The sequence below is a fragment of the Lynx rufus genome, unplaced genomic scaffold (genome assembly GCF_022079265.1).
Source record: "Lynx rufus isolate CCGP_SWC_20201006 ecotype Redwood Valley unplaced genomic scaffold, mLynRuf1.p SCAF_5, whole genome shotgun sequence".
In the NCBI taxonomy this organism is placed as follows: Eukaryota; Metazoa; Chordata; class Mammalia; order Carnivora; family Felidae; genus Lynx; species Lynx rufus.
Genome location: NW_025814867.1, coordinates 18,835,262 through 18,849,369, shown reverse-complemented (window position 1 = coordinate 18,849,369; position 14,108 = coordinate 18,835,262). Strand labels below are relative to the sequence as shown.

Genomic DNA, 14,108 nt, shown 5'->3' with positions numbered 1-14,108 from the left:
AGCCCTAGACTAAGCACTGCTTCAGCCTACCTACCTAGTCATAAAAGCAAAACCAGACAGGATCCAAGTGTCTACAAGAACAAAGCTCAAGAATATAAGAACACAAAAAGTAAAAACTTAATAATTTTTAAATTTTTTTTAATTTTAATTTTTTTAATTTTTTTAAAAAAGAATACAAAAATAATCTATCAACCAACATGGTAGAACCCACAAGGTCTGGCCTCCAAAGATTACCAGGATGCAAAGAAGCAGGAAAACATGACACACGATAAGGAGCATAACCACTTACTGGAAACAGACCCAGAACTGACACAGACGTTAGAATTAGACTAAATAATGGTTGATAATTTTCTGAATTTGATGAGAACTTTAAACACATGTATCAAAGAAGCTTTATGAACCCCAAGCAGAAGAAACATGAAGAAAACCCACACCCAGGTACATCATATCAAATTGCTGAAGAATGATAGAGAAATTCTTAAAAGCAGCCCCGCCAAAAGTGGTTATATTATTAGAGAGAAGCAAAGCTAGTCATGACTGCAAACGTCTGTTGAGAAACTGCTAACCAGGAGATGGTGGAACTACATCTTTAAAGTACTAAAGGAAAAACTGTCAGCCCAGAATTCTATACCCAGTAGTAATATATTTCAAAACAGGTTCTTTCCAAGAAAACATACCAAAGCTTATGCACATTCTGAAGTAAAAATTGGCATTAGAAGAAGGTCTTTATAAGCAAGATAAAATCCAAAAAGCATAAAGAAAAAGCATCAACAGATTTGACTACCTAAAAATTTTTAAATTCTATATGGCAAAAATACCATAAGTTGTTCAGAGATTGCAGTCTTGTAACATATATAGTGGGCAGAGAGTTAATATGCCTAATGTAGGAAGAATGAAAAATCAAGAAGTGAAAAACCAATAACTCAGTAAAAAATTGGGAACATGATCTAAGCACTCAATGCATAGAACAGCAAAGTATAACTGAGAAACATAGGAAAAGATCTTCAGACTCTAGTAAACACCAACTAAAATGAGATTTCTCTTTTTAATCAGTTGACAAAAATCAAAAGATTAATAACATCTGATATAGGGAGAGTGCTGGGAAAGGCACTTTTACGCAGTTTTTAGGAATATAGATTGGTACTACGTTTTTCAAGGACAATTTGGAGGCACCTGTCAAAATGTAAAATGCACATAACCCCTGACCAGCAGTCTCACTTCTGGGAATCCATCCTGTAAAAATACTCACAAGTGTTCATGGGTATATGCTCAAGGAATACTCCACAACATTATTTTTTTTATATAATTTATTGTTAAATTGGCTAACATACAGTGTGTAAAGTGTGCTGTTGGTTATTGGGTAGATTCCCATGGTTCATCACTTACATACAACACCCAGTGCTCATCCCAACAAGTACCCTCCTCAATGTCCCCTCTCCTCCAAACCCCCATCCACCCTCAGTTTGTTCTCTGTATTTAAGAGTCTCTTATGGTTTGCCTCCCTCCCTCTCTGTTTGTAACAATTTTTTTCCCCTTCCCTTGCCCCATGGTCTTAGTTTCTCAAGAACCACATATGAGTGAAAACATATGATATCTGTCTTTCTCTGACTGACTTATTTCACTTAGCATAATACCTTCCAGTTCTATCCACATTGCTGCGAATGGCGTGATTTCATTCTTTCTCATTGCCAAATAGTATTCCATTGTCTATATAAACCACATCTTCTTTATCCATTCATCTATTGATGGACATTCAGGCTTTTTCCATAATTTAGGTATTGTTGAAAGCACTGCTATAAACATTGGGGTACATGTGCCCCTATGAATCAACACTCCTGTATCCTTTGGATAAATTCCTAGTAGTGCTATTGCTGGGTCGTAGGGCAGTTCTATTTTTAATTTTTTTGAGGAACCTCCACATTGTTTTCCAGAGTGGCTGCACCAGTTTGCATTCCCACCAACAGTGCAGGAGGATTCCCTTTTCTCCACATCCTTGCCTGCATGTGTTGTTTCTTGAGTTGTTAATTTTAGCCCCTCTGACTGGTGTGAGGTGGTATCTCAGTGTGGCTTTGATTTGTATTTCCCTGATGATCAGTGACGTTGAGCATCTTTTCAAATGTCTGTTGGCCATCTGGATGTCTTCTTTGGAAAAGTGTCTATTCATGTCTTCTGCCCATTTTTTCACTGGATTGTTTTTCAGATGTTGACTTGGTAAGTTCTTTATAGATTTTGGACACTAACCCTTTATCCAGTATGTCATTTGCAAATATCTTTTCCCATTCTGTAGGTTGCCTTTTAGTTTTGTTGGTCTTTTTCTTTGCAGTGCAGAAGCTTTTTATTTTGATGAAGTCCCAGTAGTTCATGTTTGCTTTTAATTCCCTTGCCTTTGGAGATGTGTCAAGTAAGAAATTGCTGCGGCTGAGGTCAAAGAGGTTGTTGCCTGCTTTTTCCTGTAGGGTTTTGATGGTTTCCTGTCTCACATTTAGGTCTTGCACCCATTTTGAGTTTATTTTTGTGTATGATGTAAGAAAGTGGTCCAGTTTCATTCTTCTGCATGTTGCTGTCCAGTTCTCTCAGCACCATTTGCTAAAGACACTGTCTTTTTTCCATTGGATATTCTTTCTTGCTGTGTCAAAGATTAGTTGGCCATACGTTTTTCACAACATTATTTATAATAGTAAAGAACTGGAAAAGTTCTTACTGTGCATCACTAGGGAATGGTTAAATAGAGCTGTACAGTCCTAAAAGAGAAGAAGGAAAATCCACAATATTATGTAGTTTGATCTATTAAAAAATAAAATAAAATTGGCCATAAACACCCTCACACATGTATTTGACTATAAAATGCATAGAAAAATTGTATAAAGGGGCACACAAAACTGTTAAAAAGCAGTTACCCTCTGGGGAGTTAGAATTTGAAGGTGTAAGGTAGGAAAGACGGATTTTCATGATTTACTTCTATATTTGTTTTATGGTTTAGATTTTTAAGGGTTAGTAAATAATTTTAAATGTTTATATAACTTAAATTTTTTAAAATAAGTATTAGTAAATTAAAATGAGAATGCCTAAAGTTAAATTTCAGCTGATGAAAGGGCAAGCTTTTTAAGTTAGTTTCTGAAGCATTATTAGTTTTTAATTAATATTTTCAAATTTATTCAGGTCTTACCTTCAAGTAAATGCTTGAGAATTGACTAGAAAGTCTTTTTTAAATTTGTTTTTAATGTTTATTTATTTTTGAGAGACAGAGAGAAACAGAGCGTGGGCAGGGGAGGGGCAGAGAGAGAGAGAGAAAGACACAGAATCCGAAGCAGGCTCCAGGCTCTAAGCTGTCGGCAGAGTCCAATGCAGGGCTCAAACTCACAAGCCATGAGATCATGACCTGAGCCGAAGTTGGACGCTTAACCGACTAAACCACCCAGGCGCCCCGAGAATTGACTAGTATGTCTTTTGCTTATTTAGAACCCAAATACCATATGTTAAGCCAGGCAGAAACTTGTGTTGTGGTAGAAATGTGCAAGTAACTATTCTATTCAAATTTGCAGTAAGTTGCTGTTTAGCAGTACTGTACTTTATGAATGCTGTCTGCACCTCTTTATAGTTTCAAAGCATCAACCTGTTCCATCCATTCAAGTCGCTGATGACTCATTCCTAAAATTAGGAAGTTTCTTCTCTTTGTCATGAGAAATTACTGTTTTTATGAACAATTAGTAATGTGTGTATTTACTGCTTACTTGTACTATATTAATTTACAGAGCCTTAGAAACTCATCAGGAAATAAAAACACATTTCAGAATTAACAGAGAATTAATTTCCACTTTTTTCAAGAGGTTTTAGTAAAGAAGTGTTGCTTCAGCTCCACTTTGATGTCAGCGAAGGGTTTTGTAGAGGTGTCCCCTCTTGAGAACTAGAGAGCATAGGAATAGGCATCATCTTCCTGAGTATCAGGGAAAAAACATAGCCCTCTTAGTTCTACCGTGGTCTTCCCAATAGAGAATTAGAATGCTTTTTTTGAGTAATTCTAATTTTTACTTTTAAAATATGTATTATATGTTTATTGTAATATGTTCTTTGCCTTTGTAATAATCAACCAAAAGATAAGATGGAAAAAAATTTTTAACATCAGGAAGGAAGTTCTTAAATGGCTGTGACGTTTTCTTCTTAAATGTTCTCTAGTCTAACATTCTTTAAATAGTTCTAGAGGCAGTAGGTGTTATGCAATTTAAGTAGTCAAATAAGTGATAACATTATTATCCCCCATGCTGTCATCCCACCCCCAGACAATCTATTTACAGTGTAGGTTTTCTATTTGTGGCCCAGGAGATGAAAATTATGTCTGACTTCATGTCTTAATTATGCATCACGTGACCACAGTTGATTCTCACCAACCACTGTGTGATGACTTCACTGCCCATGAAAACAAATGTTGTTCTGATCAGAAGAAACTTAGACCAAGATCTTAGTAAATCTCAGTGCCAAGGCATGGACACTGCATGTGCTGCAGTGCCTGAACTGAAGCAGACGCTTAGGCATCACCCAGGAGGCCCCTGGTCACTGTCAGGGTCATCACTAGACTCAAGGAGAAAGGAAAATGCCCTGCAGGTTGTTCCCAGGGAAGCCATAAAATATTGCCCTTCAAGAATCACCATCCAACAACAATGTGCATGTACTTAATGCCACTGACTTGCACCCCTGAAAATGGTTAAAATGGTAAATTTTATGTATATTTTACCACAATAAAACAGATTTAAAGAATCACCATCCCCTTTCTAAAAGCAGCTTCCTAGGGACTCCAAACAGCTTACCCCAAAGGTTAACCTGTTGAGTGACAGTTTGACCCAGCATGGCAAAGACAGGAATGTTGAGAAGCAAGCCCTCTCTGCAGAGGCAGCTGGAATGGAATGAATGCAGCAGCATTAACACCCAGGCAGCTGTGAGGGTAAGTAGTGGCTGGTAACTTCTCTACTATTCTTTCGCCAGGCGTGGCTATGGTCATGATAATGAATGTGATCATGAATGCGGTAACAGCTGGCTAATTCTGAGCCTACAGAGTACCAGGCACTGTATTCAGTGCTTCTCATTAGTTTTCTCATTTAATCCTCTCCACCACCTTACGAGGTAGACACTGATGTTACCTGCTTTTTGCAGATGAGAAAACAAGCTCAGAGAGGTTAAGTGATGTGACCAGGTAAGAGTGGTCAAAACCAGGATTTCCATGTAAGGAGTTTGACTCCCGAACCTGAGCTCTTACCAGCTGGGTTACATGGCCCCAACCACGATCTCTGTGTGACACAGCTGAGCTGTAGCATCTGTGCATGGACGCCACATGGATGCCTTAAGCTCAGTCACTTGATTGTTCAGCAAACATTTACCAAGCTCTGGTTCAGGCCCAAGGCCAGGGAAGAAAGCAGGCGGTAGTTAAATTACTTGGATCAAAGTCCCTGCTTTTGAGGAGATTAAAGTACAAGAGTCTGACAGTACTCAAATCATCACTTAAAACCAGAAGTTGGGGCCAGGACTTGTGTTCACTGTGAAGGCCACCGTGACCAATGATGGAAGCCCTCTGCCTCTGGATACCTGCTCCACCAGAATGTCCGACACTCAGAAACCACTCATCATGGCCCACACAGTTCTGTGGCTAGGATACATAGTGCTCCCTTTTAAGGAATCCAGAATGCTTTCGGATAGCATTTCTTCAGTGTCCAGCCCTTTGGCTAGTTAGGAGACTCACAACACCATTAATTCAAGGGGTAGAGGCATGGAGTGGGGCATGATACTACACTAACCCCGCTCTCTCAGTCATCAGACTCCCTTACAGGGTGGGTCCTTAATAGTCAAACACATTAGACCCTAGAGGTGAACACAACACATTCCACTGCCCTTCCATCTGCTCCAAGGGTGCCTTGTCTCCTTGAACTGCCCTATTCAGAGGACCCTAGCAATCTGTACAAAGAGATCATGAAGAGAAAGAGGAGAGCTCTGCATGGTCAAGATTCCAGAAGCTGGATTAAGAGTAGATCACCCTCAAACGTGCCATTGTAATTCACTGATTTATTTATCACCAGAGTTCATCGTAGCACACTCACATTCACATTTTATAATGTACACATGGCTGAAAGTCGCCTGCAGGAACACAATTTTAATTCTGGGTTTGGGATTGCCCAGCGTAGGGTGAGGTAGAAGAAACTACCTTTGTAGTTCTGAAAGACTTCAGAACCTGTGTACAGAAAGGAGCGATGTGTCAATGCTGCCTGCATATATTCTGTGTAGCATCCATTTTTCTCTGTCTTTAGAATATCTGCCAGTGTTGACATCTGGTGATTATAAGGTTCCAGTATCTTTTCCAGGGCACCTCTAGCTACTGGATGTCTTGCTCTTGGCATGGTAACAGCACTCTGTAAGTCTCTCTCTGAATGAATGTCTAGGGGTTAGTCTTTTCAAAGTATTCTTCATCTACCCCAATTTTTTCACAGTATTCTCTTTACACACTTGCCTTCACACAAACTATTCTCACAGATTTCTAAATGTAAAATAATTTTCCTCTTCCCTATAAAAGTACTCATTTAAAATTGGCCAATTAATAAATAGCCATTGCAGCAATTATTAATTACTATAATTTCAGAGAATCCTCAGGCGCTCAATTCAACAAACACGTTTATTTTTAGCGCAAAATGTTGGAGAAACTACACTAGACACTACAGGAGATTCTACAAGGCCTATGATCACTACAACTATGGGAAATATTCGTCTAGCTATTACAATCTAACGGAGGGTGGGTTGAGAATAAAAGAAGCACATAAATAGCGTATTGCCACAGTGGAGCTTGGAGAAAGTGTGGTCAGCAAGGATTGGGACAGCTGGGAGAGCCATTATCCTGAAGAAGTATAGGACAGACAAATGTGTAGATGATAATGTGAGGATGGCTGACCAGAGGACTTGTGTGTCAGAAAAGGAGGATGGAGATATGAAACATGGCTTGCTACACTTGGCCCCCAGGCCCAGAGAAAGCAGCCTCTGAGGGGGTGCTGAGCACTAAACTGTATCCCCTCAAAATTCACATGTTAAAGCCCTAACCACCAACGTGACTGTATTTGGAGATGGGCACAATAAAGTGGTAATTAAGGTTAAATGAGGTCATGAGGATGGAGCCCTTGCTAATAGGATTAGTGTCCTTACAGGAGGAGACACCAGAAAGCCCCCTCTCTTCTTCCCTGCTTTGTGAGCATACAGGGAGAAAGTAGCCACCAGCAAGGCAGAGAGAGAATCCTCACTAGAAACCGAATCAGCCCACACCTTGATCTTGGACTTCCCAGCCTCCAGAACTACGGGAAATAAGTTTCTGTTGCTCAAACCACCCAGTTTCCGGTATTTTGTTGTGACAGCCTAAGCCCACCAGTACAGGGTATATGTCAAGTTTCAGTCAGATAAAAATATCAATGCTGATAAAAATATTCTGCATTGCGCACCAGTTCCTAGGGGACTTTGGAGGTTGACTAGACCAGAATTTCCTCGATCTATTTAAGATACAACACTACCCACTGGCCTCGAAGGAGGACCTGGTATTTTATCCAAAATTTTATTTTTTTTTATTTTTTTAATGAAATTTATTGTCAAATTGGTTTCCATACAACACCCAGGGCTCATCCCAACGGGTGCCCTTCTCAGTGCCCATCACCCACCCTCCCCACCCTCCCACCCCCCATCAACCCTCAGTTTGTTCTCAGTTTTTAAGAGTCTCTTATGGTTTGCCTCCCTCCCTCTCTAACTTTTTCCCCCTTTCCCTCCCCCATGGTCTTCTGCTAAGTTTCTCAGGATCCACATAAGAGTGAAAACATATGGTATCTGTCTTTCTCTGTATGACTTATTTCACTTAGCATCACACTCTCCAGTTCCATCCACATTGCTACAAAGGGCCAGATTTCATTCTTTCTCATTGCCACGTAGTACTCCATTGCATATATAAACTACAATTTCTTTATCCATTCGTCAGTTAATGGACATTTAGGCTCTTTCCATCTTTTGGCTATTGTTGAAAGTGCTGCTATAAACATTGGGCTGCGAGTGCCCCTATGCAGCAGCTCTCCTATATCCCTTGGGTCAATTCCAAAATTTTAGACATAAGGGCAGGAATTGATCCTCCTCCCCGTCTTGCTTACTCCTTAGCAAGATGTCCCGCATTGTAAAAGGCTCATGGTAAATGTCTACTTCACTGAACTCAGATGTTGATATTATTGAGGCACTAGGTAAAAAGAACCTACACAAGGATGTCCCCACAGAGAAGTTTTGGGTTTGAGCCTTTCTGCAGTCCCAAGAGCTAAATAGTTAGGAGATAGCCCTTAGAGAGGTCGCCCCTGCAGCTCAGTGTCTGCACAATCAGGAATCCTGGTTCTCGTCATTAGGAATAGTCACTGTTTCTTCTTTTGTAATGATTTCTTTTACAGATTGTACTTGTGAAATTTTAAGAATATACGGTTTTGAGGCATCTCAGCTAGCTAACCTCATCTCTCCAACAGTTTTTACCACATGAAGGAGGCACAGTCTGAAATGCTCTTCAACTGCCATTCAAACCTTTGAACATGTAGCCATGGCCATAGATCATCCAGAAAAACATTGACTTCTGGGATGATGAAAATTCTGGAAGCCTGTTTTCCTCCTTTTCCTGCTATTTTCAGCCAGTTGTCTGAACTACTAATACATTTACATGTTGCCATAAGAGTTAGTCATTTTATAACAAAATGAATTTTCCAAAACATGTTAGTAGTATTTACCATATAAATTTTTAATGTTAAAAAAGCCCTTTATTTTCTGAATTTTATTTATTTAATTTTGTAAAAAAAAATTTTTTTTGAGAGAGAGAGAGACATAGCATGAGTGGAGGAGGGGCAGAGAGAGAGGGAAACACAGAATCTGAAGCAGGCTCCAGGCTCTGAGCTGTCAGCACAGAGCCCGACATGGGGCTTGAACTCAGGAACCATGAGATCATGACCTGAGCTGAAGTCGGACGCTTAACCGAGACACCCAGGTGCCCCTATTTTTTGAATTTTAATAAACATTTTCTTATCGATTCATAATCACCTTGATCATATCTAAACTAAGGTCTTCATATCAAAGTTGAAGATTATTTCGGGGGAAAAATTTTCGCCTTTATATAACTCATAAAATTGGTCTATGGTGTTTTAGTAAGGTAACAAAATCAATAAATTGACAGGTTTCCATTGTTAACATAGCCCAAAATGTTCTGCATTTCCTCTTTTTATAGAATAATAGAAACCTTTGGTCACACTTTAGTCAAATAAAATGCTAAAATAAGAATCAATGATACTATGAAGTTTATAACCTTTTGAGGGAAAAAGAGGATAACTACAAAGAAGCATGACTTGTGGGCGTGGAATGAAGCTGTTTCCCATCACAGTGTCAAGTTTTTTTAATGTCTTGTCAAAGCATACTTCAGCATGCTTATAGCCGTAATTATGGCGCCTTTGTTTTGGTCAGTGATTTTTAACCTCCCATTTACATGAATAAACTGACACAGCTCTTAAAATGGATTATACATAGCCATCCAAAATTGGACATCTGTTTCTGGAAGAAATGGTTTGGTTTTCTAAACGCCTCTGTTCCATTCTTATTTTTTTCCAATCATTAACAGTAAGTTCCTCAGATTTTTTTAGACATGAGAAGGCTTTCTCAAAAGCTGTACCCAACAAAACCTCAGAAAGAAACAAGAAAAGAAAGCAGATTAGAATTGTTGATATTCTATCACTGTTAAAAACTAGCTGATCTTGGATTTAAGGTGAAATCAGTGTTAAAAATAGAATTCAACTGAGTGAAGTTAAAGGTCCAGTTGGCTTTGTTCAACGATTCATGGATTGAGCAGCATTCCATCCAGCAGATAGAAAGGAGCTCCAAGGAGCTGTACAAAACGGAAGGCTCTCAGGCAGGAGTGGGCAGGGAGTAAAAAAAAAAGGCAACAACAGATTACCTCGTCTTTCTTTGGGGGAAGGAAGGGGTCTATTAGGTGGATTACGTCACTAGTGCTGACCCGGAAATTCCAGACTGACCAGTTAAGATTCCATTCCTGGGAGGGGCTAAAACAGCGCTGGGTTAGGTATTAAGTCTTGGTTTGCTGACATGGGGTTTAGCACAGGAGATTCCATTTGGGGCCTGTTGTTTCTTTTTTAATACCAGTGTTATGTACATTCATTAAGTTTATATGAAGTTAAAGATTCATCCTTAAAATATATAATACAAATTCATGGTTTAGAATTTTGTCCTTTATGCCTCTCAAGTGGCTAAACTATATATCTCAGGAACCCAGCATTTCTTCAATCCCATCAAAGTTTCTATTAAAAAAAAATTTTGTTTTAATGTTTATTTATATTTGAGAGAGTGCACAAGCAGGAGAGGGGCAGAGAGATGGAGACGGACTCTGAAGCAGGCTCCAGGCTCTGAGCTGTCAGCACAGAGCTCGATGCGGGGCTCGGACTCATGAACCATGAGATCATGACCTGAGCCGAAGTTGGACGCTTAACCGACTGAGCCTCCCAGGCACCCCTAAAGTTCATATTGTAAATTAACTCATTAAAATCCTACACAACTTTAAAACAAATATTAACATTTTGTGGGGAGCTTTCGGCTCAGGTCATCATCTCACAGTTCATGAGTTTGAGCCCTGCATCAGGCTCTGTGCTGACAGCTCAGAGCCTGGAGCCTGCTTCAGATTCTGTCTCCCTCTCTGTCTGCTCCTCCTCTGCTTGCACTCTGTCTCTGTCTCTTTCAAAAATAAACATTTAAAAAAGAATTTTTTTTTAACAAATACTAGCATTCTGAAATCGTGCACACAGAATTGGTCTGTTATGTAACATTATTCCTTTCTTTACCTATCAGTAATGTATGATGTATTTCATACAACTGATGAGATTCACCTTCCTAGTCATTTACTCAGTTTTTCAAAGAAGCCTGGCAGACCTCATCTGTAACTTTTTTCAAAGGTAAATTCTCAGTTCTTTATTAGCGAGGTACTCTGTTATTCTGTTTCTCTACCCTCTTGTCCACCAATGAGGCTTAAGTAGGCTTCCTTGGAGTTTATAGGGAATGACAAATTCCATTAGAAAGTCATTCTAGTTTTTTGTGTCTCTTGACATCAACACACTAGGTCAGCCTACGTCTGAGACGAGCATGTCAAAATGGCTGTCTTACTGCATTTCTCATTGTTATACTCTGGGTTGATATCCCTTGAAGGTTATATTATAGATCATTTTATCAAAGACACACCAACAATAGTGGCTGGGCAAGCGTTGGTTCCGCCTAATGAGATATGTCCTCCAAAGCCACTAATGGCTTGATGCCCTAACAAAACCTGTTGCCTGAATACTTCACCATGACTTCGGGCTCGTCTCAGACTTAACCATGTCTGATCTGCACATTCATTCTCAGAACTCAAAAGTACATTGCTTAATATCTTCTCTTCTGTAAGTATAGGGTGAAAACCCAAATAAGTGCAAGTATACACAATCAGTATTTCATTTCATTATAGCTTCTCCTTTGCCCCTCACTTTTATACACCTAAGAAGACACATACACAGACTTGTCTATAAGTATACACACATCTCTTCTCAGTTTGATGCCTGAATCTCAGACCCATTTAAAAGTAGCATTGATGTTTGGACCATCCTGAAATCAGTCTCCAAGAAAAGGAATTTCAAGGTACCATCTCAGCAGATTTTCCCAAAGTGGACTCACTTGTGGTTAGTTTACAGAATTTCATCCTTCCTTTAACTTGTGGCATATTTTAAGTGAATGCGAGGGGTAATGTGTACCAACTTTTAAAATATGACATAGTTTCTTAGGATCCATCCGTTGGATAATCCTGATCCAGGATGGGCGTATTGATTTGCCTGTTTCCACACTTGTGTTCACCAAAATCTGCTCATCTAAATGGTATTTATTGACCAATTCAAGTTCTTAAACCAAATGTTTACAACACCTTCATTCCCATGATATAAATTAAGTACAATTTCCTAAGAAATTCTAATGAGATCAGTCAAATAAATCATCAGAAAACTGAAGTCTCAACACAAGTGTAATGTAACGATTTGCTATAGATTTGGGCTAAACATTACAACTCATGGACTTTAGTTTTGACAGATTAAAAATAACCAGCTAATGAAATTAAGTACTAAAGTTTTATTTTTATGTTGTCTCTGGAGAAACAATTACTCATTTTTATTTTGGTTTAAAACTTGGTTGTAAATTTGAGGGTTGCCTTGTTAGTACAGCCAGGCACCTTTTAAGGAATCCAAGTGCATTTCATTCAGCATTTAACATCACTCCCAGGGACAGGCAATCCCAACGAGCCATTGAGCATGGAAAACATTAAACATTCATTTCTCTGCCTTTCAGTCAGCCTTAACCATGACCTGTCACCCCCACACTAATTTACCTGAGGGTCTTTCCGTGTCAGATATCACATACTAGAGACTTGAACTTAGTACAAATGAGAATTAGATTTAAATTACTAAGCTAATTTTCATGTCCAATTTTAAGCAAAACTTACTGTCTCCAGAAATAAGATATAGTCATGTTTAACACCAGCAGCCTAGGGGCGCCTGGGTGGCTCAGTTGGTTGAGCCTCTGACTCTTGATTTTGGCTCAGGTCATGATCTCACAGTTCATGAGTTCGAGCCCCTTGTCAGGCTCTGAGCTGACTGTGAGGTGCCTGCTTAGGATTCTCTCCCTCTCTTTCTGCGTTTCCCACGCACTCTGTCTCTGTCTCTCTCAAAATAAATAAAAACTTAAAAAAAAAAAAATACCAGTAGAGCCTGACTGTCCTGCCATGAGCAGTTCATATATCCTTATATATCCGTCCTTCTTTGCTTTTTCTTTAACGATACTGAATAAAGGACACAAACTTCTACTTGTCCCTTCGATAAGAATTTTGAAGTTTGTTGAAATATTTTGCATGAGTTGACACAACAGTGGCTTGGTGGCATGTACATTAGAAATAACCTCTAACCAAGTTAAATGCTGATAATTAATTCTTTTGTTATCTTTACAGGAATAGTTCTCCAATATTATTTTGATTGATTACTAATTTTTTTGATCATCCTGGACTGAGAAATTTAAATATGGAAAGCCCTATAGTACCTGCTGGACCTAATTTGCAATTGAAAATATAGTCATTGTTCACACAAATAGTGGCCGTATTCTCATTTAGAGGCCAAGAAGCTGTTCAGTTATCCCTCTATTATCTGTTTATTACTATGGAACTGGAAGGCTCTCCTGGTGTGCTGAGCAGGTCATGTTTTCTCTAATGATTTTCTCTTTGAAGCTTTTGACTTAGTGTTTTATCTGGAAGAATAAAAATATTTTTGATGTCCGTAAATTTCAAACTGACAATTTAGGGATGTAAACAAGAATCCTCACTAAAAGTATTCTATAAGTGAAATGTAACAAATAGATAAAATTTAAAAAGACATCCACTCTATTTTTCTCATCACAAATAGTCTTTGAGGAGTATATTTTCCATAGGGCTGTATTTGTGTGTGTGTGTGTGTGTGTGTGTGTGTGTGTGTGTGTGTGTGTTTGTGTGTCTTTAAACCTAAGTAAGACACTATAGTAATGTGTCAGTACCAAAAATTTGTTCTCATGACCTCTAACAAAATAGAGCAAAACTAACAGGTCTAGAGGGTTGATTTAACCTTGCAAAAAATGTATATTTTTAAAACCATCATTCCTAAGAATATTCACTGTGTGTATGTCTGAAGAATGGCTGTTTAAGCAAGGAAAACCTTATAGATACAAACGGTACCTAATTTGCAAGTGAAAATATAATTGTTTATGCAGATATGAGTTCATTCTCATTTAGGGGCAGTAGGTCTGTTCATTCCCCCCCACCACCACCACCACCAAAAAATATAGCTCCAGACATATAATCACTATGCAAATCTAGTCAGAATGTTTATACTGGGAACAAATGTAGCCAATTATAGAAAAATAGGTGGATCTGTTTTAAGCATTCATTAAATCTCTCAGGGCAAGGGGGTAAATTAAACTTTATAAGGCTGCTGTAAAAATAACTATTTTAGAATTTAAATATGCTTGTATAATTTAGT

At 38.7% G+C, this 14,108-nt stretch overlaps 1 protein-coding gene across 1 annotated transcript in view; it reads left to right on the top strand.

Annotated features, from left to right (window-relative positions):
* UBE2E2 (ubiquitin conjugating enzyme E2 E2) overlaps positions 1-14,108 on the top strand; it is a 377,139-nt gene that overhangs the window by 346,066 nt on the left and 16,965 nt on the right. The gene's annotated exons all lie outside the window — the stretch shown is intronic.